At 35.5% G+C, this 26,677-nt stretch overlaps 1 pseudogene; it reads left to right on the forward strand.

Moving 5' to 3' along the window:
• The first annotated feature begins 983 nt into the window (after positions 1-983).
• LOC119532195 overlaps positions 984-26,677 on the forward strand; it is a 184,678-nt pseudogene continuing 158,984 nt past the window's right edge.

Raw genomic sequence — 26,677 nt, forward strand, 5'->3', positions numbered from 1 at the left:
TAAATGCTGGCTACTACTGTTAGAAAAAATAATAATTATAGAAAACTGCTATCATAAATTATAACAAATGTTCCACACCAATACAAGGTGTTAGTGGTGGGATATTGTATGGGAGTACTGTATCTTATGCATGATTGTTCTGTAAGCCCACAACTTCTCTAATACAGTTTTATTTTTTTTTTAAGAGGGCTTCTACTGCCTTTTTGGTGCCCATTAAATCCTTATAGTATTTTAGATCCATTGTACCAATATGCGATCACAAATTAACCCAGATTGAACATAAATTTATTTTCTTATGGGTATGTCCAATGCTTTAGTTTCTTCATTGCTTTGCATAATGTTATTAATTTATATATGAATTCATTAATTTAATGGGACTCATTTATATTAATGCTGCTAACCTGTGACTTTCTAACACTGGCCTGCCATTGCATGATCAACCTTTCCACTGGAATTTTTTACACAATGCTTTTATATTTTGTCTCTTCTGCTTTTAACTGATATATGCTATTTTCCCCTTTTCTTTGAGCAAGTCACAACCTAACTCTATGCTATTATAGTGTTATGCCTTTTTTACTTTGTATGATTGTAATATACCGAGTAGTTGTGTGATTGCAGTAGGGCTTCTATCACTTTACGTTGATCATTGACCACATCGTAGGACCAATATCAACTTGGTTGCCATTCTCAGACGTTGCATGTTACTATTAATGAATAAACTTCTCACTCTTTCCTTTATATTTTATCTTGAGTAAATATAAATTGCACTTGCCCATCCAATTTCAGCTTCTTTCAGCTTCTTGATTCATTATTTCTTATTCTGCTCACTAGTATCTTTTTCCTTAGCATTTGGTATCCTTAGACAAGCTGTTTATGGGTAACTGCTCATGTGAGGTGAACTATAATGAGGATAACATCCCTGTTCTAACAGAGAAAGAAGACCAAAATGAAACTCCAACTTCTATCTGGAAATCATTGATTCCTCCTCTACAAAACAGTGAGTTTATATTTTACCTGATTATATTCTCTTTAACTCCTGTTTTGCTTTGTGGTGGAATTGTATGTAAATGCACATATAATTACAAGCTTGCTGTTAGGACTTTTTACTTCCTAATTTTTGCAGAATATTAACAATAATACTCACTAGTATTACTGAGCAGATATGAGGTAGACACTTTAATGAGAGCTTCATATATACCATATAATTTACTCCTAAATTACCAGTTACTGAATATGTTACAAAGTGCTGTCATTGTCATCATTTTGCACAGCTGGTAAGTTGTGGAGTGAAAACTCAAACATAGGCATCTGACTCAAAGGCCTGAGAAATTTTAACCACTATGATATTGGGCCTTTTAAAAAGTACAGCTAAGACAATGTGTTCATGACGCTGAACCAACCAACTGAAAAATGTAAAAGTAGTCCATACCTGAGTGCTTTCTATTGAGATAAAAAACAATAGAATTGACAGAATTCTGTTATTTACAATTTAAAATCATTTTGTAATATAGACACAATGTGAAAATTAGTTGTCTTAAGTATATATGTAGGTGATACTTCTTTCTTTCAAAATTTTAACATCATTGGCTACTTCCCTTTTTCTTTACATTTCTAATTTGTTCTTTGCCTGGTTTTTTTTTTTTTTTTACTTTTTTTCCTTTAATCTGTATTTTATTCACTTATCCTACTAATATTTGCCTAGTTTTAACATTAATTTCTTCTGAAAGTACATACACACTCTCACACATGCAAAAATCTTAATTTGAAAGGAAATAGGATTGGTTATATGGACACATAAATTATTTTTATAAATTTATTTTATGAATTAGATTATTTTAAGATTTTTTTTGTAATATAGAAGTAATACTGTATTTTAGAACACAAACACTTTAGATTAATGAAGAGTCTTACTAACTTCCATTCTGTGAGCTTATTCATAGTACAGTGACAGCCTTTGTTAGGTGACCTGACATCTGAGGCACAGGATTTTGGTGCCTCAGTGGAAGAGTAACTGACCACCCACAGCAATCCTCAACTAATGGGACACGGGATATTGTGAATAAATGCTCCAGCCTGACACCCTTCAGATATCAATTTCGAGGCACATTCTACAGTGTTCCTCAGAGAATCCCCAGTAGAATTGATATTCAGTTGCCCAGAGTCGTAACCAACTCAGTAATACTATTGGCTTCTCCTTCTCTGTCTCATTCCCTGTGTCTCCTCACTCTGCTTCTTGGGAGTCACCTCCAAAATTTTCCTATACCCCAAGTTCGTATCTTAGACTTTTGGGGGACAACCCAAACTAAGATAGGCATTCAGAACTGAACCTTCAGATAACTTAAAGAACACAGTGTTCTTTTGAATCCTATATTTTAATTCCAGATGTTCAACGGTAGTCTTTAGGAATCTACTTAGCCCCATGTACATGTTACACAATGCATGATATATCTGTATCAGGGAGAAGATGTTTTTATGTATACCTTACATGTGTATTTCATTGCTTCAAAGCTATATTTGAAAGTAAAAACTTCTGAAATCATTTGAAAACGTTTGTTACCACGTGTTTACCTTCTCTAACTATGCATAGTTTGTTAAAATCCAGTGATAAGGGAAGGCACAGGTTTCCTTAACTTGACATTTTATCCTGTAGGATGTTATTTTTTCCAGTAATTCTGTTTTATGAGACTGTTTTAGGAAAGTGTTGATTTGACATCTGTTATTATAGGTTTCATTTACTATTTTCTTTTTTTGCCCTTCTGTTCAAGGTCGAGAACCTGTGTGTGCAGGAAAATCTCCAAGTGGTTACCAGTGGATTAGTGGCATCACAGCCCCCTTTCTCTCATTCAGTGAAGAAAGTGTTATAAGAGCAGCTGCTCAAGCTTTTTCTTCTCTCCAAGGTGCTAATTTAGTTAGTATTTAGCAAAGAAACTACTTTGAAAATTCAAAAAAGGAATTAACGGGTTTACTTTTCTTTTTTCTAGACCTCCTAAAACCCTTAGTCAGTACGTATCCGGCATTAAAGGGCATTTAGTGGTTACCTGTGATTTAAAATTGACTGTCCAGGGATATACATTTATTTGGAAATTCATAAACATCGAGATGATAAGGAGAAAAAGTAAAACCCATGGATTTGAATTCTCTCTGAAATGTATTCTACGACTTTATGCAAATAACCATAGCTCCTTTTGGTAGTCGGACTCTTAGATGCATGTGTGTATGTATGCTGGGTGTGTTGTATGCTTCCTGAAGTACTTTTGTTAACACCATAATTTTAAATTAAGTTTTCCAGAAAGCTGTTCCTGCTGTACGTTTTGGCATCCAAGATTAGGTCAGTGACCATAAATCTCATTTATGTACTTAATGCAAAGGAGATAGTGCTGTCTTGGGAATCATGTGAGCCAGGTTCCTTGCTTTGCCCCTCTTACAAGATATTGACATATAAAACAAAATGTTCCCATTTTGTTTTGCATCTTTCTTCATTTAAAACTTTAAATAAAGAATGTTTATGCAGGGTTCTTTTTCATTCATAAAAATGGAAATTGCCCTTAGTGTTGCGTGAGTAGTTTTGTATTCTTGTTCACGAATTCGCATGATGAATTGGCCCATAAAATCTTTACGTTTGGCTTGTGCAGCTGAGTTCCTGACTGAATACAGAATGATAAGGAAGCTTTAGTATTTTGTAGAAAGCAAAGAAATCATGCCTTCTAGATGGCCCTTAAGCTAGTTTTTAACTGCCTGGAAATCAGCTAGAAAATTATAATCCAACTTGTCATTATAAGGCACAGTGTTCAGTATAAATCTTTGGGGCATAATCTGTAAATTAATACAAAGGGATCCTTTAACATTCATTTGGTTTTCATTATATTTGCATGGATGTCTGCCAATCCAAACTATATATATATATCTTTTCCATCCATCAGAACTTAAAATAGAAATGATGGATTGTGTCACTGGCCAGGCCAGCAGCCTATTTCTTTCAACACATTACTGTGTATTTACTGTTTTAGCTATATTGTTTTCAATTTCTGGCAAAATAGTCAGTTTTTGATCCTGGGTAGAAAATGTCAGTGTTCACATGTCCTGTGGGGTTTTGGCCTTTTTTATGAAAAGGTAGAGGAGAGCTAAAATGAATTATGATGCTGTCATCTGAAGAAACCACAGTGTATTTCTTTGTCAAATTTTAGCAAGAATAGAACTGATCATCTGCTAGTATAAGCCTTTCCTTGAACCCTATCAGCAGTTCACTTAGGCTTCTGCCTGTTCTCTTTCATGCTGTGAGAATGTAGCATACAGAAGTCCTTTTTACCTTCCCTTTGCAAGGTTAATTGATTTACTGACCCCAAAAGAGAAAATTTTTCCAGAGGAGTTTAGAAATCTACTTTTATAACTGAGTTTAAGTAATATTAAAATTAAAACTAAGTTATTTCTTAATGCAAATAGTTCATGGAAAATGCATACATCTGTTATTAATTTATTGAAAGCTGACACCCCTCCCATTGGTCACAATTTCATTTCCCTATATTTTATAGAAAAACAAATATTACCTGATCGCATCTGTGCATTTTAATCTTAGAAATCAATACATTCTGAATGCTAATAATAGCTAATGTACATTGTAATCATCTGATATCGTAGTTTGTCAGTCTTAAGTGCTCCTTAATAACCATCAGTTTATACTTTCTAATATCCTTTACTGACCCCTAAGGAAGTATCTTTGCTTGGAATAATGATATAATGTCCCTACTTATTTGGTATAGTTTATAGAAAAGTAATCTTAGTATTAAGGATTGTGGTTTATGTGGATTCTTCATTTTAATTTTTTAGCGCTCATTTTGTAACACTAGTTTACAATGACTTTTTAAGACTTAATTTTCATTTATCTTTCTTGATAAACAATTTTAAATCTTTGTTTCCTGTTATCACCTTTTCCTCCAATATTTTTTTTTACCTTTTGGCCAGACACATTTTAGAATTTGTTTATTCCATAGCATTCATTCAACAAATACTTGTTTAGTAAATGCTGTGTGCCAAGTACTGTGCTAGATAGTGGATTTACAACGGAGAATAAAATAGACTTATTTTCTGCACTCAGGGGATTTAGAGTCTACTGGGGAAAATACACGTGAATTAAACACAATAGATAAGTGCTAGAGAGAAAGGGAAAGCGAGAGAGAGATGTACCTGACCTAGATTTTTGGATTCTGGGTGTTTAGGAAGTTGCAAAGGAAAAGAAGAGAGAAAAATGCTACCTTCAGAGGCAATAAATGGCATTTGTGAGGCCGAGAAGCAAGAGAGAGTATGATGCCACAGAGGGCCTGAAAACAGTGGCAGGAAAGGGAGGCAGAAAATGATTAACATAAGTCACGCTACAAGCATGTACTGAGTGTGTATTATGTATGGTTTCTACAGTATCCCATTTAGAAGCCCTAAAAGAGTTTACAATCAACTGACAACAGTGTTATAAATTTGTGTTTAATGACTAAAATGGGGTTTCTTGTAGGAAAAATAGGCCCTATAGACTGTTCAAAGAATTGTACTTTTAGTCCCGGAAGACTCTCCCAGTCTCTTTACCTACTTAGCTATTTAAGAGGCAGTTGCTTTCAAACTGTGCCAAGTATGTAACCAGTATCTAACCAGATATGACAGCCTCTTCCTTTTTCACAATGAGGAAAAGTGCTCAATACCATTTTTCACAGACATGATTAGCTAAACTTCATCCTAGTACATGGAAATTTTGATGGTTCATGTTACAGTAAAATGAACTATCTAACCAATGCAGACTTTTAAGTTGAAGGAGAATTTAAATTAACAAGGTAGTTATAACCACAAAAATCACTTTGATGATTTTAAAAGAAATTACAGGTAAAAAAATGATTTATCAATTATGTATACAGCTTAATATTTCCATAAGCATTATTTGCAAAGACCAGCTATACAGATATTTTTGTGCTTGTTTTCAAGGACAAATATAAAATGTTTAAGCTGTTAAATTTCTGAATTAAATGCTAAAAATTAATGTTTTGTCACAGTTTTATGCATGAGCATAAATAAATTCAATATTAGAAGGGTACACAATAAACAAGTAAAAGTGAGTGATAGTGTAAGTCCATACGTGTTCAAACTTATAAGACACTGACAAGAGTTTTCTAAAGAAGTTGTTTCAATTTCCACTTCTACCAGCGGTGTATGGTTGTTTTTATGGTATCTCATTGTGCTTTAATTTGCTTTGTTTTAATTACTAATGAGATTGAACACCTTTTCATATATTTACCAGCCATTTTGACATCTTCTTTTGGAAAGTACCTGTTTAACTGTCTTGCCCATTTTTCTTTTGGATTTTCCATCCTTTTTAATTGATTTGTAATAGTTCTTTGTGTATTCTAGATATGAGACCTTTGTCAAATATGTATGTTGCAAATATCTTTTCTCATTCTATAATGTGTCAATTCGCTCTTTTAATGGTATCTTTTATGAATAGAATTTCTTAACTTAGTGTAATGCAATTTATCACTTTTTCTTTTATGGTTAGTGCTTTCTGTGTCCTGTTTAAGAAAACATCCCCTAATCCAAGGCCATGAAAAAAGTGTTATGTTACCTTCTAGAAGCTTTATTGTTTACTTTTCACATTTAGATATGCAGTCCCCCTGGAATTGATGTTTGTGTATAGAGTGAAAAAAGGTTCAGGTTTTATGTTTTCCATATGGGTAGACAATGGAGTCAGCACCATTGATTGAAACGATAATTGTGTCTCCAGTGCAGCATTACCTTTCGTATAAATTAAGTATTCATGTAACTGAGACCCTATTTCCAAACTCTTTGTTCTATTCCATTGATCAGTTTACCTTCTTTGTTCTCATTCCACACTGTCTGAATTACTGTAGCTTATCCAGTAGAGTAAGTCTTGAAAATTATCTTGGCTCTTCTTAGCTTTTGCAGTTTCATGAAAATTTTAGAATCAGTGTGTCAATTTCAACCAACAACAACAACAAAAAAAAAATACTGGAATTTAGATTGGGAATTCATTAGATATACAAATTAATTAGAAGGGAATGAGATTTCTATAATATTGAGACTCCCAATTCATGAACATGGTATATACCTCATGTTAAGGTTTTTTTGTTTTGTTTTGTTTTGTTTTGTTTTGAGTTGAGTTGTTTATTTATCTGGGAATTTTAGGAATATATAAAGCAAATAGCATGGCATTTGTAACCAAAAATTAGAAGGATAGGCTATGTCTGCCTGGACAGTTATTTAATATAAAAGTAGTAGAGTAATTTCATCAGTGCCTTGCTCTCAAAGCAGCTGAATCTGTCACCTATCCCTAGACCAGAGCCACAAGTATCTCTTCTGACGGAGAGATTCCCAGAAAAGGATTTGGTGACAGAGATCTGGGGAAAGGGTGGCCTCACAAGAGAAAGGGGTATTTGCCTCCAAAAGATAAGTGACCTGCATGAGCTGGCCTGGCAGCATGGCCACAGCTCATGTCATTAGAGCCTGCATTCAGAGAAAAGATTGTCACTTGTTCTGAGAACATACACTGAAGCTAGCAATAATCAGGAATCTAGATGCTTATAAATATCAACACATTGCACGGAATCACCAAAAATTTAATGAAAATCAACACAGGCACAGAAGAGAGGCACCAAACTCAACAAACCAAAATGATTTAACCTTTTGGGAGACTGAGTTAACATGGAAACAAAAGAACTTCAAAATTGCTGCAACTAGTATCAGATAAATTAGGGAAGATATTATATCTGACTTAGGAAAATAGGCTGCTATGAAAGTGAAAGTTATATGTTTAAGCAAAACAAAACCTTAGTGCTAGGTATAAATAGTAGAAAAAAAAGGTTTCAACATCAGTTTGGTGAGCTAGAACACTGAGCCACAGAATGTTTACATAACCCAATACAAAATTACAAAGAAGTGAAAAAGTTACATTCGGAGCTCTTTATTTCTCCCTTCTGGGTTTGCAGATTCCTCAGGTTCCTGTGAATGTGTGTGTATGTTCATTCTTTAGGAGATAGGGGAGAAGAAATCTTTGATGTTTAAAGGCAACTGCTAGAAGCATTGAGAATAACAGAAGTAACAGAGTTAGTATACAGTCTTTGTTCACAGTATCATCATATAGTTGTGCATTCATCACCATAATCAATTTTTTTTAACTTTTTCATTACTCCAAAAAATAAACAATAAAAATAAAAAACAGAACACCTGAAACATGCCTTACCTCCCTTACCCCCATATTATTCATTTACTTTTTGTCCCCAATTTTTGTACTCATCTGTCCATACACTAGATAAAGGGAGTGTGAGCCACAAGGTTTTCACAATCACACAGTAACACCATATGAGCTATATAGTTACACGATCATCTTCAAGAATCAAGGCTACTGGATTGCAGTTAAACAGATTCAGGTATTTCCTTCTAGCTATTCTAATACACTAAAACTAAAAAGGGATATCTATATAATGCATAAGAATAACCTCCAGAATCACTGTCAATTCAAAATTTGAAATCTCTCAGCCACTGAAACTTTGTTTCATTTCTCTTTCCCCTTTTGGTCCAGAAGGCTTTCTCAATCCTAGGATGCTGGGTCCAGGCACATCCCAGGGAGTCATATCCCACATTGCTACAGAGATTTACACCCCTGGGAGTCATGTCCCATGGAGGGGGGAGAGCAGTGAGTTTACCTTCAGAGTTGGCTTAGCAGGAATGGCCACATTTGAGCAACAAAAGAGGTTCTCTGGGAGTGACTCTTAGGCACAATTGTAAGTAGCCTTAGCCTCTCCTTTGCAGTTACAAGCTTCATAAGGGCAAGCCCCAAGATTGAGGGTTTGACCTACTAAATTGGTAGTCCCCAATGCTTGCAAGAATATAAGAAATTCTGTAGGTGGGTAAGTTTAATATTTCCACATTTTCCCCAGTCCCTCAGAGTGGCTTTTCAAATACTTTTTCATTCTTTTCCCAAATTACTCTATGATATATTGAGGCTTTATACTAACCTGTACAAACAAACCAGATCTCACTCCCTATTCAAGGTTCCATGTAATTATGGTATTTGAATAAATTGACCATACATATTTAATTATGTAGCATGCTACAGAAGATACAGATTTTCCACCAAAATAAACATTTCTTCCTTTGGTCTGACACTGAAGTTAAAGTTTTAAATGACAGTCAGTATCATCCTTTACCCTTTAGTCTGATTTACCTTAGTCCTAACCAAGTCCATTTTTTCGTATCTCTAATTGAAGTCTGATCACTTTTTGTTTTCAGACTCTTAAAACATTTGCTGTATGGGGTAATGCTGGCAGTCATAGCCTCTGAACTCTGGCTCTGAGTCTTAGGTGTCACACAGATACCTGAAGTTCTGGGCACTGATCTGGTTATACACAAAGAGCTCAGCATCTCAGAGTTTAGAAATAACTGTTACAACTCAGAGCTTACAGTCTGGGAACCATTACAATAACCCTTCCCCTGATAAGCTATGTTCTCTGGTTCAATTCTAAGAATTTGCACATTATAGTTAGTCCATATTACTGAGGTGTTACAATGTGTTTTTTCATTTCACTCAACATAACTGCCCTCAAGTTACATTTACCTAGTTGCATACCTCCCAACTTCATCCTTTCTTGCAGGCACTCAGTATTCCATTGTATGTATACACCACAGTTCACCATTCTGTTCATCCATCGATGTACTTCTAGGCCACCTCCATCCATAGTGAATCGTGAATACTGCCACCGTAAACACCCGTGTGCAAATGTCCATTCATGCCCCTGCTTTCACTTTTTCCAAGTATGTGCCCAATAACAGGGTAGCAGTTATGGCAACCCCATACTTAGCTTCCTGTGGACCCACCACACTGCCCTCCACATGAGCTGCACCCTCTTACTTCACCACAAACAGTGATAAGGTACATCTCTCACTCCAAATTTTCGCCATCACTTGTATCCCTCTGTTTATTTTTTAAACATTCCATCCTAAGTAAACAATCAGTGGCTCCCAGTTTATTCACATAGTTATGCATTCACCACCACAATCTATATGAGTACATTTCTATTTCTTCTGCAAAGAAAGAGGAAGAGGAAGCATATTACAATATTACTGTTAACTATAAACTCTAGTTTGCATTGATTGTATTTTTTCTCCAATACCATCCCATTTTCCACATCTTGCAAAGTTCACATTCTTTGTTCTCCCTCATGTAAAAACATTCTTACATTTGTACATTTAATCAACATCATTGCCACTCTAGGTTCACTGAGTTATACAGTCCCAGTGTGTTCTCAACTTTAACTGTCAAAGTTAGCTCATTAATGTGTGTTCATATTAGTGAGACCATACAGTATTTGTCCTTTTGTTTCTGGCTAATTTCACTCAACATAATGTCTACTCTCTCCATTTTGTGTTTTTAATTTGATATGTAATATTTTATTATTTTTTCTCTCTCTACCCTTCTTGAGCGTCTTCATTTCTATACTCTTCTCCAAACCTCTCTCTCCTCTTTTCCTATCTGCCTGTAGTGCTCCCTTTAATATTTCTTATAGAGCAGGTCTCTCATTCACAAACTCTCTCAGTGTCTGTTTGTCTGAAAATACTTTAAGCTCGCACTCATTTTTGAAGGACAGTTTTGCTGGATATAGAATTCTTGGTTAGCAGTTTTTCTCTTCCAGTGTCTTAAATATACCATACTACTGCCTTCTCATCTCAATGGTCTCTGTGGAAAAATCTGTACCTAGTCTCCATGGTCTCTGGAGAAATCTGTACATAGTCTTATTGAGCTTCCCTTGAATGTGATGGAATGCTTTTCTCTTGCTGCTTTCAGAATTCTCTCTGTCTTTGACATTTGATAATCTGATTGTTAAGTGTCTTAGAGTAGGTTATTCAGATCTATTCTGTTTAGCGTGTGCTGCGCTTCTTGGATCTGTAATTTTATGTCTTTCATAAGAGATGGGAAATTTTCAGTGATTATTTCCTCCATTATTCTTTCACCCCTTTCCCCTTCTTTTCTCCTTCTGGAACACCTATGACATGTATATTCATGCACTTCATGTTGTTATTCAATTCCCTGAGACCCTGTTCATATTTTTCCATTCTTTTCCCTATCCATTCTTTTGTGTGTAGGATTTCAGATGTATTGTCCTCCAGTTCATGCATCCTTCCTTCTGCCTCTTCCAATTTGCTGTTTTATGTCTCCATTGTGTTTTTCACCTCTTCTGTTGTGCCTTTTATTCCCATAAGTTCCTTCAATTGTTATTTCAAACTTTCAAGTTTTTCCATATGTTCACCCAATGTCTTCTTTATATCCTTCATCTCTTTTGCCATATCTTCCCTCAACTCATTTGATTTGATATTTTAATTGATTTACCATATTTGTTTGAACATCTTTAATTAGTTGTTTCAACTCCTGTATCTCATTTAAAGTGTAAGTTTTTTCCTTTGACTGGGCTGTATTTTTTTTTTTCATAGTGTGACTCATAATTTTGTGTTATCTGTGCATCTGTTTCCTTGATTACCCCAATCAAATTTTCCCAGATAAGACAGGCCCAGGTCTCAGAAGGAGGATGTAAGCAGGTTTTCAGACTTTCCTGTGAGGCATGTACTGTGTTTTTCCTATGCTACCCAGCAGGTGGCACATGTCAGCCCCCAGCTCCCTACCAGTGTAAATAGATGTGGTGCCTTTCATTCTCAGCAGACTGTCCCCACCAGGGACTGGGGGTGAGTCTGAAGCCAAGCTTAAGCTGTTTCTATCCTCCTCCCCACCCCCAGGCCCTGGGATGTGAATTCTCTGAGGGACGGCAGTCACTTGAGCTGGGCCCTTCCCCCCTTTTCTTAGGGAAGATATGCCCTTTAGGGAATTATCTCTTTCACTTGACTTCTTTCTTTCTCTCTCTGACTATCTTAACTCCACCCTTGCCTGGGTCAATGCTGACGATTGAAAATGCCTGAGGTGTTCTCTAATGAGCTACTCAGAATGAGAGAAAAAAAATAAAAAAGAAAGAAATTCCCTTTTCAGAGCCAGTTCCAGCCCCCCAGTTTCACCAGTTAAGAGCCAGAATTGGTTCCTGGTTCTATGTGCCCCTTTTCTTGGCACACAGCCCTTTTCCAGTATTCTCAGCTCATCCAACTGCAAAAGCCTATGTTTTTATTTCTTTATTTTAATTTTTTTATCTGTCCTGCCTTCTCTCTGCTGGGAGACATCTCAGGGTTCCTTTCCTGCTTGCTCTGGGTTTGTCTATGCTCATAGATTGTATTCAGTAGCCCACGTTGTTAATTAAAACTGCAGTTGGAGTTTGACTGAGCTATCTTCCCTTTTTCCCAGTAGAGACTGCTTCTTTTTCCCCAGGGAAGTGTTTCAACACAGCCTGCCATGCCAATCAGGAAGGGCCACCAGCTCCACAGCCCAGTTTGAGTGCTTTACTTACAGTTCAATGCTGTGATCTTGGCCCTTTCGCCCATTCCAGACTAATGTATAATGTGTCACGGATGTCCCAAAACAGTTGTTCCAGGCTGCTTACTAGTATTTCCTTGCTGTTTACCAGCTGCTTTAGAAGACTAACTAAATTCCAAACCTCCCTATGCTGCCATCTTGCCCTGCCTCTACACTTCCATCTTGACCTGCCTTGCTATGAAAATTTTAATTGAGAAAATTAAGTGTAGAAATTTGTCATATATTATGAAATAAGTTACTTCCAATTTACATCTAATAGCAATGGTTTCCCAGTGCTGAAGTTCAGCAAATACTTACTAGGTGAATTCTGGGGCTACGTTTAGTTTTAATTAGTTACTGTAAAAGTAATTAGTATTTTTAAAGCAACTCAATGACAAAATAACTTTAGAACATTAATCCTTACTTATAAATTTACTGATAAATAAATTCATCTTGAGCAAACAATACATAAACAAAATGATTCTGCTTAAGGCAAACAATAGTTTTTTATTAAAGTCTAAATGTGGCAGTAACTTAAAGAGGTTCAACTGACAACAGCACTGTTTTAGAAAGCTACTGACTTTGGGAGCAAAGTGATGCTGACAAAGTCACCTCTACTGTTCAGGTCTGGATTTTTTATACCATTCTGTATTTTCCCTGTAAACAAAAATTCTAAAGAAGAAAAGGAAACAAAATGTTTCCTCCTTCCTTCCCCAAGTGGCATATTTTCTTGGCTGTTGTCCCACAAATGTGTTCATTGAAACAAGACCAAAAAAATTTGTAAAGTCAGGCATAAAATCAAAATGCTCTGTAAGAGAACTAGTTGAATGGCATTCATCGGAACTGGCATGTCTAATGCCTATTGTACCTTAATAGCATCATCCTTAAGTAGAATATTTTAAACCATGCTATATTTTGAATTTTATCTTACTTTTTTTTAAATCCAATTTAATTACATTATGTCTCCACTGTATTAAGATTTGGGGAGGGAGAGGTTAAAAATCCTTCTCAAACTCATCCATGAGCATTGTCTTCATTTTTTCCCCTTTATTCTTCCATAAACTTTAAGAAATATAAAATATTTGAATGAAAACAAAAAATTCTATGGAAATCTAGATGTTTCCAAAGACATTAATAAATTAATTCACTCTGAAAACTGATGAGAATTTCCAGATTTTGTTTGGATCCTTGCAATCAACTATATATAACATGAGACTGACCAGATGTTGAGAAGCATTGTGCCAGTTTGAATGTATTATGTCCCTCCAAATGCCATTATCTTTCATGTAATCTTGTGTGGGCAGACCTGTCAGTGTTAGATTGTAATTAGATTGTAATTCTTTGAGTGTTTCCATGGAGATGCGCCCCACCCAACTGTGGGTGATGACTCTGATTGGATAATTTCCATGGAGGTGTTGTCCCGCCCATTGGGTGGGTCTGAATTAAATTACTGGAGCACTATATAAGATCAGAAGAAGGACCAAGCTACATATAGCCAAGAGGGACACTTTGAAGAAAGCACAGGAGCTGCAGATGAGAGACAGTTTGAAGACGGCCGTTGAAAGCAGACTCTTGCTCCAGAGAAGCTGAGAGAGGACAAATATCCCAAGTGCAACTAATAGTGATGTTTTTGAGGAACTGCAGCCTAGACAGGAACGTCCTGGGAGAAAGCCATTTTGAAACCAGAACTTTGGAGCAGATGCCAGCCATGTGCCTTCCCAGCTAATAGAGGTTTTCCAGACACTATTGGCCATCCTCCAGTGAAGGTACCCGATTGCTGATGTGTTACCTTGGAGACTTTATGACCTACAAGACTGTAACTGTGTAACCAAATAAACCCCCTTTTATAAAAGCCAATCCATCTCTGGTGTTTTGCATTCCAGCAGCATTAGCAAACTAGAACAAGCATACAGTACAGCTCCAAAGGTTGTTGATTTGGTCATTTCGTACCAGTCAAGGATAAGTCCCAGAATGTAGAACAAATAGATATGGAATATATGGGGAAAAATTCAGCACTGTGGAAGAAAGATCTGAGAAGTCCCACTTTCAAATACATAGATCAGAAATAGGAAGTAGTGAAGAGATAATTTTTAAAAATACAAGGAAGTTGTCCTGAGTTTTAGCAGACATGATCATTCAGATTAAAATTCCCACCAAAAACTCTCTTAGATGCCATCAGGGTGATATAATATAACTCCAAGGAGAAAGATAAATGCAATGATATAGAAGGTACAATGAGAGAAAAGTTTAAATAATACAGGTATGACATGACGAAAACCTATTACTGTGGTATTGCAAATTGACAAGTGGAAAGATATATGTATGTTCAGTCACCTTTTAGTAAATGAAATAATATTGGGGCGGTCTGTTTCATGGAATCCCTACAACTTTTTTTTCATTTTTTTATTGATGTATAACACACATACAGAAAAGAACACAAATCAGATGAACAGCTTACTGAATTTCCACAGTGACCCACCAGTGTAACTACTACCCAGATCAAGAAATCCAGTTTAAATGATCCATTACCTGAACTGCAGGTCTCCTCTATATTGTACCCTTCCCTATTGCAATTCCTTCCACTTTCCTGAGGGTAACCACTATTCTTACAATTAATACCACAGATATTAGTTTTGCTTGATTTTGAACTCTAGATAAATAAAAATATTTGGCATTTATTCTTATGTATTCTTTTGTGTCTGGCTTCTTTCACTCAAAAATATGGTTATGAAGTGCATCCTTATTGTTGTATTAGTAATTTGGGTTTTGTCTTAATTTTTTTCCAATATTCTATCATGTGGATATACCAGAATTTTGTTTCCATTTTACTATGCTGGACATCTGGGCTGTTTTATGACTATTACATTTAATGCTGCCATGAACATTTATGTCATTGGTGCAAATATGTATGAATTTTTATTGAATAGAATTGCTGGGTTTCCAATTCAAGATCTCTCATTAGCTGTCAGACACTATTTAAACCACAGATGTGAATGAGGAAAGTTTCTCATTTTCTTGTTACTTCTAGACCAGAAAATGTGTAAAGAGATTAAAATCTCTTGCCTCTTAGTGCTATTCTCTGCCTCCTAGGTGCAAATGCTGCTGTTGTTAAATTTATCAGAGAATCACCAAACAGAAAAAAAATGCCAAGAGCTCACCTGTGCCAAATCTCCACTCTTCAGCAGAATTATACTCTAACTCAGAAAAATACTCAGTATAGTTTTCTTTGAAATATATTCAGAATGAGAATTTCCAATGATCCATTATTTTATAATTTTTTCAGTAAGGAAGCTCTTTATAAATGTAAAATCTTTTTTTGTTTTAGATTTTAAGATTAAATTTAATTCATTTTCTTAGAATGTAAGTATGTATTAAGAAAAAATGTAATCAGTTACTGCTTAATAAGTGAATTTGGTGACCCCCCAAAAGAAATGGATGTGGCATCCCAAAAATGACTGTTGTTGACACAGGAGGCAAATTTGTTATTATATTTGACTTAATTTTTCAATATATATGAATGAAATAATATTGATTTAGAAAAGCAGTTTAACATCTTCAAATGGAACTCTTTGTAAGTTATTATTTTTGTTTTCTAGCTATTTCCTTCTGTTTCAAATGTGTATTATATATTACATCCTAATCCTTTTATCTTCCTTTTGATGACCGGCTGCTCAGTTACCTTATAAGCACTCTTTGTAATTCTCAATTCTAACTGGATCACCCTTAAAGACATATTTTCTCTCAAGTTCTCTTAAAAATTGAGCTCTGAAAAGTTTATGATCATTCCAGAATTTAGTTCATCCCAAGACTTTTACCATCCTTTTCTCTTTTGCTACTAATGTTCAATCTCCTTAGATGTGGTTCTTCTGGCTTCTTGCTTCTCTTATCATGTTAATTCTCTTTGTCTTGATTCCATGAAGATTTATCTCATTATTTTCTAGAGCTATGGAGAATGTAAGAGATAACTATATGAATACAGTCAGCAACCTTTAAGAAAGTGGTATTTATTTTAACTCTCTAGAATTTACTGTCTATTGTCTAAAGTGTATGTGGGAAGTGTTCAAATCTCAGATTTAGTGTAGAGATTCCAAGCAGTTTCAGAAGTTAAAAGTAAGATCAGTTTGCTTTCCCTGAAATTTGGGAAAGTTTCTTTCTTACCTCTGGCTATTGTTTGCTAAGAGGTAAGCTATTAAAATCATTGAGAATACTCATTAAAAGTATTAAGTCTAAAATAAAAAACAATGGATTGTTCTTCCATAGGTAACACTTTTAAATGTGTTCATCAATTAAATTTTATTAATGTGAAGTTTATGAAGAAAAAGTTTTGATGAGTCGCAGTTGATTGATTTCATGAAACCTAAACTTTATGGTTATGCTTCAGTTTTTAAAAAGGCCAAAACATTATGCTCTAGAGCACTTTACTCCAGGAATCAGCAGACTAAGGTTGCAGACCCAAACTACCCGCTACCTGTTTTTATACCACCCCAAGCCAAGAATGTTTTTTACATTAGCAAATGCTTTTCTTTTAGGCACCTCTAACTTTAGAGAACCTAAACTTTAGGAAACTTTAATGTTAGGAAGCCCTCATTAAGCAAAATATTATCCCAAAAGTAAAAAAAAGAATTCCATTCCTCTCATTAGTAGATGTGCATTTTTAAAATGTACTCAATTATTCTTATGTTTTGAATTTCATCAATGAAACAATTGTTTTCTACAGTTTGTTAGATTTTCTACAATTTTTATGTTCTACATCACATCCTTGATTTTGCCTCTTGCCTGCAAGGCCTAAAATATTTGCTATCTGGTCCCTTCATGGAAAACAAATTTTCTAGCCCCTGCATTATTCCATCACCAAATGCTGCAATCATAGTTATCCATTATCGTGATGGAGTTTATTTTGTGTGATGTCTACTCAGATAGCATTCATAATTTTCTTAGTAGTGTTTTAATTTTTCTAAACTTATCATTATATCTTTTCTTTTGCAGCTGCTATTAAATCTAAGGGATTAGAATTGAAAGATATTATTTGGTCCATCTCTATGTGAAAAACATGAAAGATTTTTCGGCTATAAGCTCAGCATATGAGACCACATTCAAACTCTGCCTGCCTGCAAGGTATGAAACCATTACCGTCACAGAAATGGCAAGGTGCCTGGGTCCCTGGTACCAGGCACTTTCCTGGTTATCTTATTTAATCCTCACTAAAGGTTCAAATTCTGGTTTCTCTGGCTTTAAACCCTGCTCTGTACCATGCCCCCTTCCACTGATACGCTGTTGTTGTTGTTTCCTACTTTTGTGTTTTCTGTGTTCCCTAACTTGGATTTTTATTGCTGATTTCTTTTATTTCTCTCTCTTATTTACTTATTCTTACTGTTTAACCAACTGCTGTCAGTAGTCCGTAGACAGAGATACATGTCCATGATAAGGCTTGAGAAGTAAGGGGGTTCAGGGATATAAGGCAAAGGAAAATTAACATTGGAGAGTGGCGTTAATAATGAGGCAAAGAAGGAATGCTTGTGCAACTCGTACAACCATTCCTCTTGCTCCCTCAGTTCTCATCTATGCCTTCAGTCTATAGACACTTTCAAATGGTATAATATGGACCTGTTTCCTTACCTGGAAATAAATGGTTTCTGACACAATCTAAAACAACTGAATACAAAGAGCTTTGTTGTTGTTTTGTCCACACAGTACTAACTAGGACATTTACTCATATTTGCTTATCTTGTCCAGTTGTTTTGACATATATCAAATAAAAAAAAAGAAAAGAAAAATGATTTTGCTTGTATAATAGAAAATGCTTAAGGAAAATCCAGTGATTTCACAAAAAAAGTCCATTTTTATAGGAAATTTTCTAGAAAAAGATATTCATTTAATTTTGAGGCAGAACACTATACTAGGGGGATAAATGAAACAAAGAAAGGGAGGTAGAAGGGGGGAGGTAGGAAGAGAGGGAGGAAGGAAGAAAGGGAGGGGAGGGGAGGAGAGGGGAGAGGACTTTTTCCTTGACAAGCTTAGAGATAGAAAACAATTCTTCTGTAAACAAACCAAGACCCATCAAAAGTCGATAAACATGAAGTGATTTAATGATGTGAGAATGTTTTATACTTAATAGGCATGAGGTAAATGAATGGTCAGATAATGGCAGCATTAACCAAGGAGCATGGTACTTTTCCCAAGATCTCGGCCTTGCTCTAGACACATTTCAGCTGGTCACAGTGAACAGCACCCAGCCATTGTCAGGCCACCCCATCTTCTTGAACCAGTGGAGGACAGTGACCCAGGATCAGCGGCTCTTTTCTCATTAGGCAGATGAGATCAGAAAGAGACAGCTGGTCTTCTGCAATTAGGGGCTCAAGCACCTGGGCATTTGCAGCCATTCCTCTGTGTAAATAAAAATTGTGAAAGATTACAGCTTCCCAAGCAGACATCAGTGGTTCTGAAGCCCAGGTGTTATTTTTGCTTTGTGCCCCAACTGGCTGTTTAGGTCCACCTTTCCCTTCATATTACTTCCAGCTCTGTACCTCAGACTTAATCCTGTTTTCCATCTTTGCCTTCCAATTTCTGATAGACTTCAAGGATTTTTTAAAAGTCTTTGACACTCTTACTGATTACACTCCATATTGTGGAAACCTTCCCCACTCTATAATTACCTTCATACTAAGAAGAATTGTTAAAGAGTTAGAAAAAGGATCAAGATCAAGTAAGACCTTGGAATTCTAGAAAAGGCACCTTCAAGGGGAGTCAGAGTTCAGTAGTGTTCATTGTTGCAGTTGAAAACCAAGAAAAGAACATAGGCTTTGACTGTGAAGTATGCAGCACTGTTTTCCATCTTTTTCCATCCCATTTTTTTCAGTGTCTTTGGCATTCCTACTCTCTCTTCTCAACATTAAGGAAATTCCCCCACTACCCTACTACCTTCAGACTAAGGAGTTATTAAAGAAGTAGGACAAGAACCACAGTAGAGGAGGACCATGGGAGGCTGAGGAAGATTTCCTTTAGGAGAGGGTGAGTGTTGGACAATGTTTGTTGGCATTTGGGTTTAGGAGGTAATGAGAGTGCTGTGAAGGGTAGAAGGGAGGTGAAATGGAAGAAATATTTTTAGGATAGAGAAGATTTAACATCTACTGTAGTAGAAGAAAAAGAGCCCACAGGAGAAAGACAAGACATGCAAAAGAGGAAAGCTACTACAAAGTAAATGAGAAGGGGCACTCTCAAAGCACCAGTTAGGGGAAGGGAAGAGTTTATTTCTTACGCTGAAGCAGGATTGAAAAAGGAGAGTCTGGGTTAATTTACTGAAGAATTAGTGGAGTAGAGAGGTTGGAATTAAGACTGCATGGTCTCCATCTCAGTAAACTAGGAAGTGCCATCATATTACATTTGTTTAATTGCTCAGATAATTCATGTGAATTGACTTGGAAACTTGTATATTGGTTCAAGAGAGATGACTGAACATTTTGACAACTGTTATCTCTCCTCCCTTCTAAAATTCTATTGAAATGTCAGAAGAAATATAAAACAATAATAAATTCATAGCAGCTTTAGAAATATGAGAATGGTGTCATCAGCAGTGGGAATTTCTGGAAGGTATAAAGCAAATAGGAGAAGATTGGTGGCAAATACCAACAAAGCTGAAGAATCTGCAGCACCATAGAGATGGAAAAGATCCTCCAAAACAAAGGGGACCTAGAAATAAACGAAATCTCAATTGGCTTTATTCCTCCCAGAAATCCCTTATCAATTTTGTATGCTGATAGCATCCCTCTAACCTTGCAGTACCACTAGATAGATATATTTTTAGATTTGTATTTCTAGAATAACTTCTCTAGAATTTGGGGATTGTCAAGAGATAAATGGCTATATTCAATTTAGTCTACCTTGGACCACAACAATATAATCTTAAGATTTGGGGGAAGAGCTTTTCATATTTATTACCTTGTTCTTTTAAATTTGATTTCTTTTTCAGGGTGTGTGTAGAAATTATGTCGCCAGAAGAACTACTTTTCTCAGTAGATTGCCTTGTCTACCAGAATGGCATGAAGACTAACAATGGTTTCTCTTGCCCCAAAGAGATCTTACACGTTCAGAGTATTTCTCATTGGGCACCTGCTAGCATTGGACCATATAGTCAGTCCATCAAGGTTAGTAGATTTGCTTACAGTTTCCTTGTTTTGTAGCAGTCAGCTAAATATGTGAAGTAAGTTGACCAGTTCACTTTTTTTAATAACAAAGTTTACAACGAAAATGTTTATCCTATTGATGACCCCGGGTATCTATATTGACAAAATTAGAAAGAGGAAGTTTGATTTATAGGCAAAAATAGATAAGAAAAGTAATCCTAAATGTTATTCCAGCTAAAAATTTATTCAAAGCACATACTATATACTTTTTTGGGTAATTAATCTAAAAGAAATATAAATTTATTTTACAGTATGGTTTATAATTGTTTAACGTGATTTCTGGATTCGTTTTTTGCTGTGGAAACTTCTAGCGATTTTTATTTTTTGTGCTCGTACTTTATGGTATGAAGTAGAGATATTTGTTCTTATTTTTAGTTACTGATTTCTAGCTTAATTAAATGATGGTCAAAGTATGTACTCTAGATGATTTTAGTCTCTTCAGGTTTGTTGAGGCTTGTTTTAAGGGCCTGCACATGATCTATTTTGGTAAATGATCTACATTCACTTAGAAAGAATTTGTATTTGATCATTGTTGGGTGGGTGCAGTGTTTCATATATGCCAACTAAGTAAGATTTATTAAACATGTTCTTTAGATCTTTTATATCTTTGTTGATTTTTATCTTTCCTTCTTTACCATTAGTTGAGAGAGATGGTTGTATGTGTTTCAATTCTCCTTTAAGTTCTGTCAATTCTTGGTTTATGTATTTGAAAGTATGTGAAAGCAAATTTAGAAGTTTCTGGTGGATTTCCTTTTTTAAAAAAAAATATAGTCTGTAATTTACATTAGGGTGTATTTATTTTCCAGTATGCTACCCTATTATTAACACCTTGCATTTGTGTGGTATATTTGTTATAATTCATGAAAGAACATTTTTATAATTGTACTATTAACTATAATCTGTTGTTTATAATAGGGTTCACTGTATTGTACCGTCTGAGTTTTATCTTTAAATTTGTATTCTAGTAACATATATATGACTTAAAATTTCTTCTTTAAACACATTCACATATATAATTCAGTGCTGTTAATTACACTCCAATGTTGTACTACCATCACCACCATCCATTTCCAAAACTTTACTTCAACCCAGATAGAAATTCTGTACAAATTAAGCATTAACTCCCGATTCCCTACCCCCACCCAGCACCTGGTAACCTATATACTAAGATTCTAAGTCTGTGACTTTACTATTCTAATTATTTCATTTCAGTGTGATCATACAATATTTGTCTTTTTTTGCATGGCTTATTTCACTCAACATAATGTTTGCAAGGTTCATTCATTTTGTCACATGTCTAAGGACATCATTTCTTTTTATAGCTAAATACTATTCCATTATGTGTATATACCGCATTTTGTTTATCCGTTCATCAGTTGATGGACACTTGGGTTGCTTCCATCTTTTGGCAATTGTGAATAATCCCACTGTGAACATCAGTGTGCAATTATCTGTTGGAGTCCCTCCTTTCAATTCTTTTGAGTATATACCTAGTAGAGGGATTGCCAGGTCATTTGGTAATTCTATATTTAGTTTCCCGAGGAACTCCCAAATGATAACCACAGTGGCTGACCATTTTATCTTCCCACCAGCAATGAATGAGTGTTCCTATTTCTCTACATCTTTCCCAACACTTGTAATTTTCTGTTGTTTTTTTTTTAATAGTGGCCATTCTAATGAGTGCAAAATGATATCTCTTTGTGGTTTTTATTTGCATTTTCCTAATGATGTTGAGCATCTTTTGGTAAGCTATTTAGCATCTGTTCAAGTCTTTTGCCCATTTTATAATTGGGTTGTTTGTCTTTTTATTGTTGAGTTGTAGGATTTCTTTATATATTCTAGATATTAAACCCTTATCAGATATGTGGGTTCCAAATATTTTCTTTCATTTAGTAGGTTGTGTTTTCACTTTCATGATAAAGTCCTTTGATGCATAAAAGTTTTTAATTTTGATGAGGTCCCATGTATCTATTTTTTCTTCTATTGCTTGTGCTTTAGGTGTAAACTCTAAGAAACCATTGCCTAACACAAGGTCCTGAAAATGCTTCCCTACATTTCTTCTAGGAGTTTTATAGTCCTGGTTCTTGCATTTGGAGTAAATTATGTATATGGTGTGAGACAGGAGTCCTCTTTTAGTCTTTTGCATATGGATATTCAGATCTCCCAGCACCATTTTATTGAAGAGACTGTTCTTTCCCAACTGAGTAGACTTGTCAGCCTTGTCAAAAATCAATTGGCCATGGTTGTGAGGGTAATATTTCAGAATTCTCAGTTCAATTCCATAGCTAATTGTGTGGTAATACCTTTCTGTTTTGACCACTGTAGCTTCTTAGCATGCTTTAAAGTCAGGTAGTATAGTCCCTCAACTTTGTTCTTCTTTTTCAAGACTTTTTTTGGCTGCTTGGTTCCCCTTACTCTTCCAGATAAATTGACATTTGGCTTTTCTATTTCCGCAAAGTAGGCTGTTGGAATTTTAATTGGAATTGCTTTGAATTTTTAAAATTAATTTGGGTAGAATTGACATCTTAACGATATTTAGTCTTTCAATCCATGAACACAAATGTCCTTCCGTTTATTTAGGTCTTTGATTTCTTTTAGCAATGTTTTTAGTTTTCTGTGTACAAGTCCTTTACATCCTTGTTAAATTTATTCCTAGGTACTTGATTCTTTTGCTATTGTAAATGGAATTTATTTCTTGATTTTCTCCTCTGATTGCTCTTTATTAGTGTGTAAACACACTACTGATTTTTTTTTATTAAATTCAGTTTTATTGAAATACATTCACACACCATACAATCATCCATGATATACAATCCACGGTCCACAGTATGATAACATAGTTATGCGTTCATCACCACAATCTATCTCTGAACATTTTCCTTACATCAGAAAGAACCAGAACAAGAATAAAAAAGTGAAAAAAGAACACCCAAATCATCCCCCCATCCCACCCCATTTGTCCTTTAGTTTTTATCCCCATTCCTCCACTCATCCATACACTACATAAAGGGGGTGTGATCCACAAGGTCTTCACAATCACACTGTTACCCCTTGTAATCTACATTATTATATAATTGTCTTCAGGAGTCCAGACTGCTGGGTTGAAGTTTGGTAGTTTCAGGTATTTACTTCTAGCTATTCCAATACATTAAAGCCTAAGAGGTATTATCTAAATAGTGCATAAGAATGTCCACCAGAGTGACCTCTCGACTCCATTTTGCATCCCCCTTTTGGTCAAGAAGATACTCTCAGTCCCACGATGCCGGGTCCACATTCATCCCCGGGAGTCATACTCTGCGTTGCCAGGGAGATTTACACCCCTGGGAGTCGGGTCCCACGTAGGGGGGAGGGCAGTGAGTTCACCTGTGGAGATGGCTCAGTTAGAGAGAGAGGGGGCCACATCTGAGCAACAAAGAGGTACTCAGGGGGAGACTCTTAGGCACCATTACATACAACTTTAGACTCTCCTTTGTGGTAATGAGCTTCATAAGGACAAGTCCCATGCTCGAGGGCTCAGCACATCAAACCGCCAGTCCCAATGTTTGCGACAACATCAACACCAGTCCAGGTGAGGATGTCCAACACATCCACACCTTCCCCCAGATCCTCGGGGCTGGGGAGGGGAAGGCTGTAAATACATTTTTTATTATCTGCCCAAATTACTCTGGGATGTGTCACTATTTCACTCCAGCCTATACTAACCTACCGTATCTCACTTCCTATTCAAAGTTCCATGCAATTGTGGTGTTTGAACAAATCGACTGTAGAGTTCTACCGTTTAGAAAATTTAGATCCTGTACCAAATAGATATCTATTCCCTTGGTCTCATATGAAAGTTGAACACACTACTGATTTTTGCATATTGATATTGTGTCACTCCACTTTGCTGGACTTGTTTATTAGCTCTAGTATCTTTGGTGTAGATTTTTAGGGACTTTGTATATATAGGGTCATGCCATCTACAAATAGTGAAAATTGTACTTCTCTCTTTCCATATTGGATGCCTTTTATTTCTTTTTTTTTTTTTTTGCCTAACTTCTCTGGCCAGAGCTTCCATTCAATATTGAATAACGGTAGTGACAGTGGGCATCCTTGCCTTGTTCCAAATCTTAGAGGGAAAACTTTCAGTCTTTCACCATTGAGTATGATGTTAGCCGTGGGTTTTTCATATATGCTCTTTATCATGTTTAGGATGTTTCTTTCTATTCCTGTATTTGTAAGTGTTTTTATCAAGAAAGGATGCTGTATTTTGTCAAATACCTTGTCTGTGTCAAGATGATCATGTGGTTTTTCTTTTCCCTTTGTTCTGTTAATGTGGTGTATTACATTAATTTATTTTCTTTTGTTGAATCACCCTTGCATACCTGGCATAAATCCCACTTGATCATGGTGTATAAGTCTTTGACTATGCCACTGGATTTTATTTGTAAGTATTTTGTTGAGGATTTTTGCAACTATATTCATAAGAGAAATTGGTCTGTAATTTTCTTTTCTTGTAGTATCTTTATCTGCCTTTGGTATTAGGGTGATTTGGGCCTCATAAAATAAGTTAGATAGTGTTCCTTCCTCTTCAGTTTTTGGAAGAGTTTGAGTAGGATTGATGTTAATTCTCCATGAAATGATTGGTAGAATTGATCTGTGACATCATCTGGTTCTGGGCTTTTCTTTGTTGGGGCTTTCTGGTGACTAATTCAATTGCTTTGATTATAATTAGTCTGCTAAGGTCTTCTATTTCTTGTAGAGTCAGTATAGGTTGTTTGTGTATTTCTAGGAATTTGTCTATTTCATCTAGGTTGTCTAATATTTTGGCATACAGTTGTTCATAGTATCCTCTTATGATCCCTTTTATTTCTGTGGGGTCAATAGTAATGTCCCCTTCTAATTTCTGATTTTATTTATTTGCACCTTCTCTCTTTTTTTCTTTCTCATTCTAGCTAAAGGTTGTCAATTTTATTGGTCTTCTCAAAGAGCCAACTTCTTGTTTTGTTAATTCTCTCTATTGTTTTTTATTCTCAGTGTCATTTATTTCTGTTCTAGTCTTTATTTCTTTCCTTCTGCTTGCTTTGGAATTAGTATGCTGTTCTTTTTCTAGTTCCTCCAGGTGTGCAATTAGGTCTTTGATTTTAGCTCTTTCTTCATTTCTAATGTAGGTATTTAAGGCTATAAATTTCCCTATGGGATGCAGTGAATTTCAGCACTGCCTTCACTGCATCCCATAAGTTTTGAGGTTTTGTGTTCTAGTTTTCACTCATCTTGAAATATTCACTGATTTCCCTTGCAATTCCTTGTTTGACCAACTGGTAATATTTAAGAGTGTTGTTTAACTTCCATATGTTTGTGAAATATCTAGTTCTTTGCCCATTATTTATTTTCAGCTTCATTCCATTAAGGTCAGAGAAAGTATTATTTCAATATTTTTTAACTTACTGAGGTTTGTTTTGTGACTCAATGTGTGGTCTACCCTGGAAAATGATCCATGAGTACTTGAGAAAACGATATATCCAGCTGTTTAAGGGTGCAGTGCTGTGTGTGTGTGTGTGTGTGTGTGTGTGTGTGTGTGTGTGTATATATATTAAGTCTAATTCACTCATCACATTATTCAAGATCTCTGTTTCCTCACTGATGTTCTGTCTAGATTTTCTGTCTGTTGTTGAGGGTGCTGTATTGAAGTCTCCAACTATTATTGTAGAGACATCTTTTTCTTCCTTCAGTTTTGCTGGTGTTTGCATCATGTATTTTGAGGCACTATGATTAGGTGGATAAATATTTATGGTTGTTATTTCTTCTTGGTGAATTGCTCCTTTTATTACCATATAGTGCCCTTCTTTGTCTGTCGTAACAGTTTTGCATATAAAGTCTATTTTGTCCAATATTAATATAGCTATCACAGCTCTTTTTTGGTTGCTATTTGCATAGAATATATTCTTTCCAATCTTTCACTTTCAACTTTTTTGTGTCTTTGAGTCTAAGATAAGTCTCTTGTAAACAGCATTTAATTGGATCATGCTTTTATATTTATTCTGTCAATTTATGTCTTTTGATTGGTGCATTTAATCCATTA

Source organism: Choloepus didactylus, chromosome 4 (assembly GCF_015220235.1).
Source record: "Choloepus didactylus isolate mChoDid1 chromosome 4, mChoDid1.pri, whole genome shotgun sequence".
Lineage (NCBI taxonomy): Eukaryota > Metazoa > Chordata > Mammalia > Pilosa > Megalonychidae > Choloepus > Choloepus didactylus.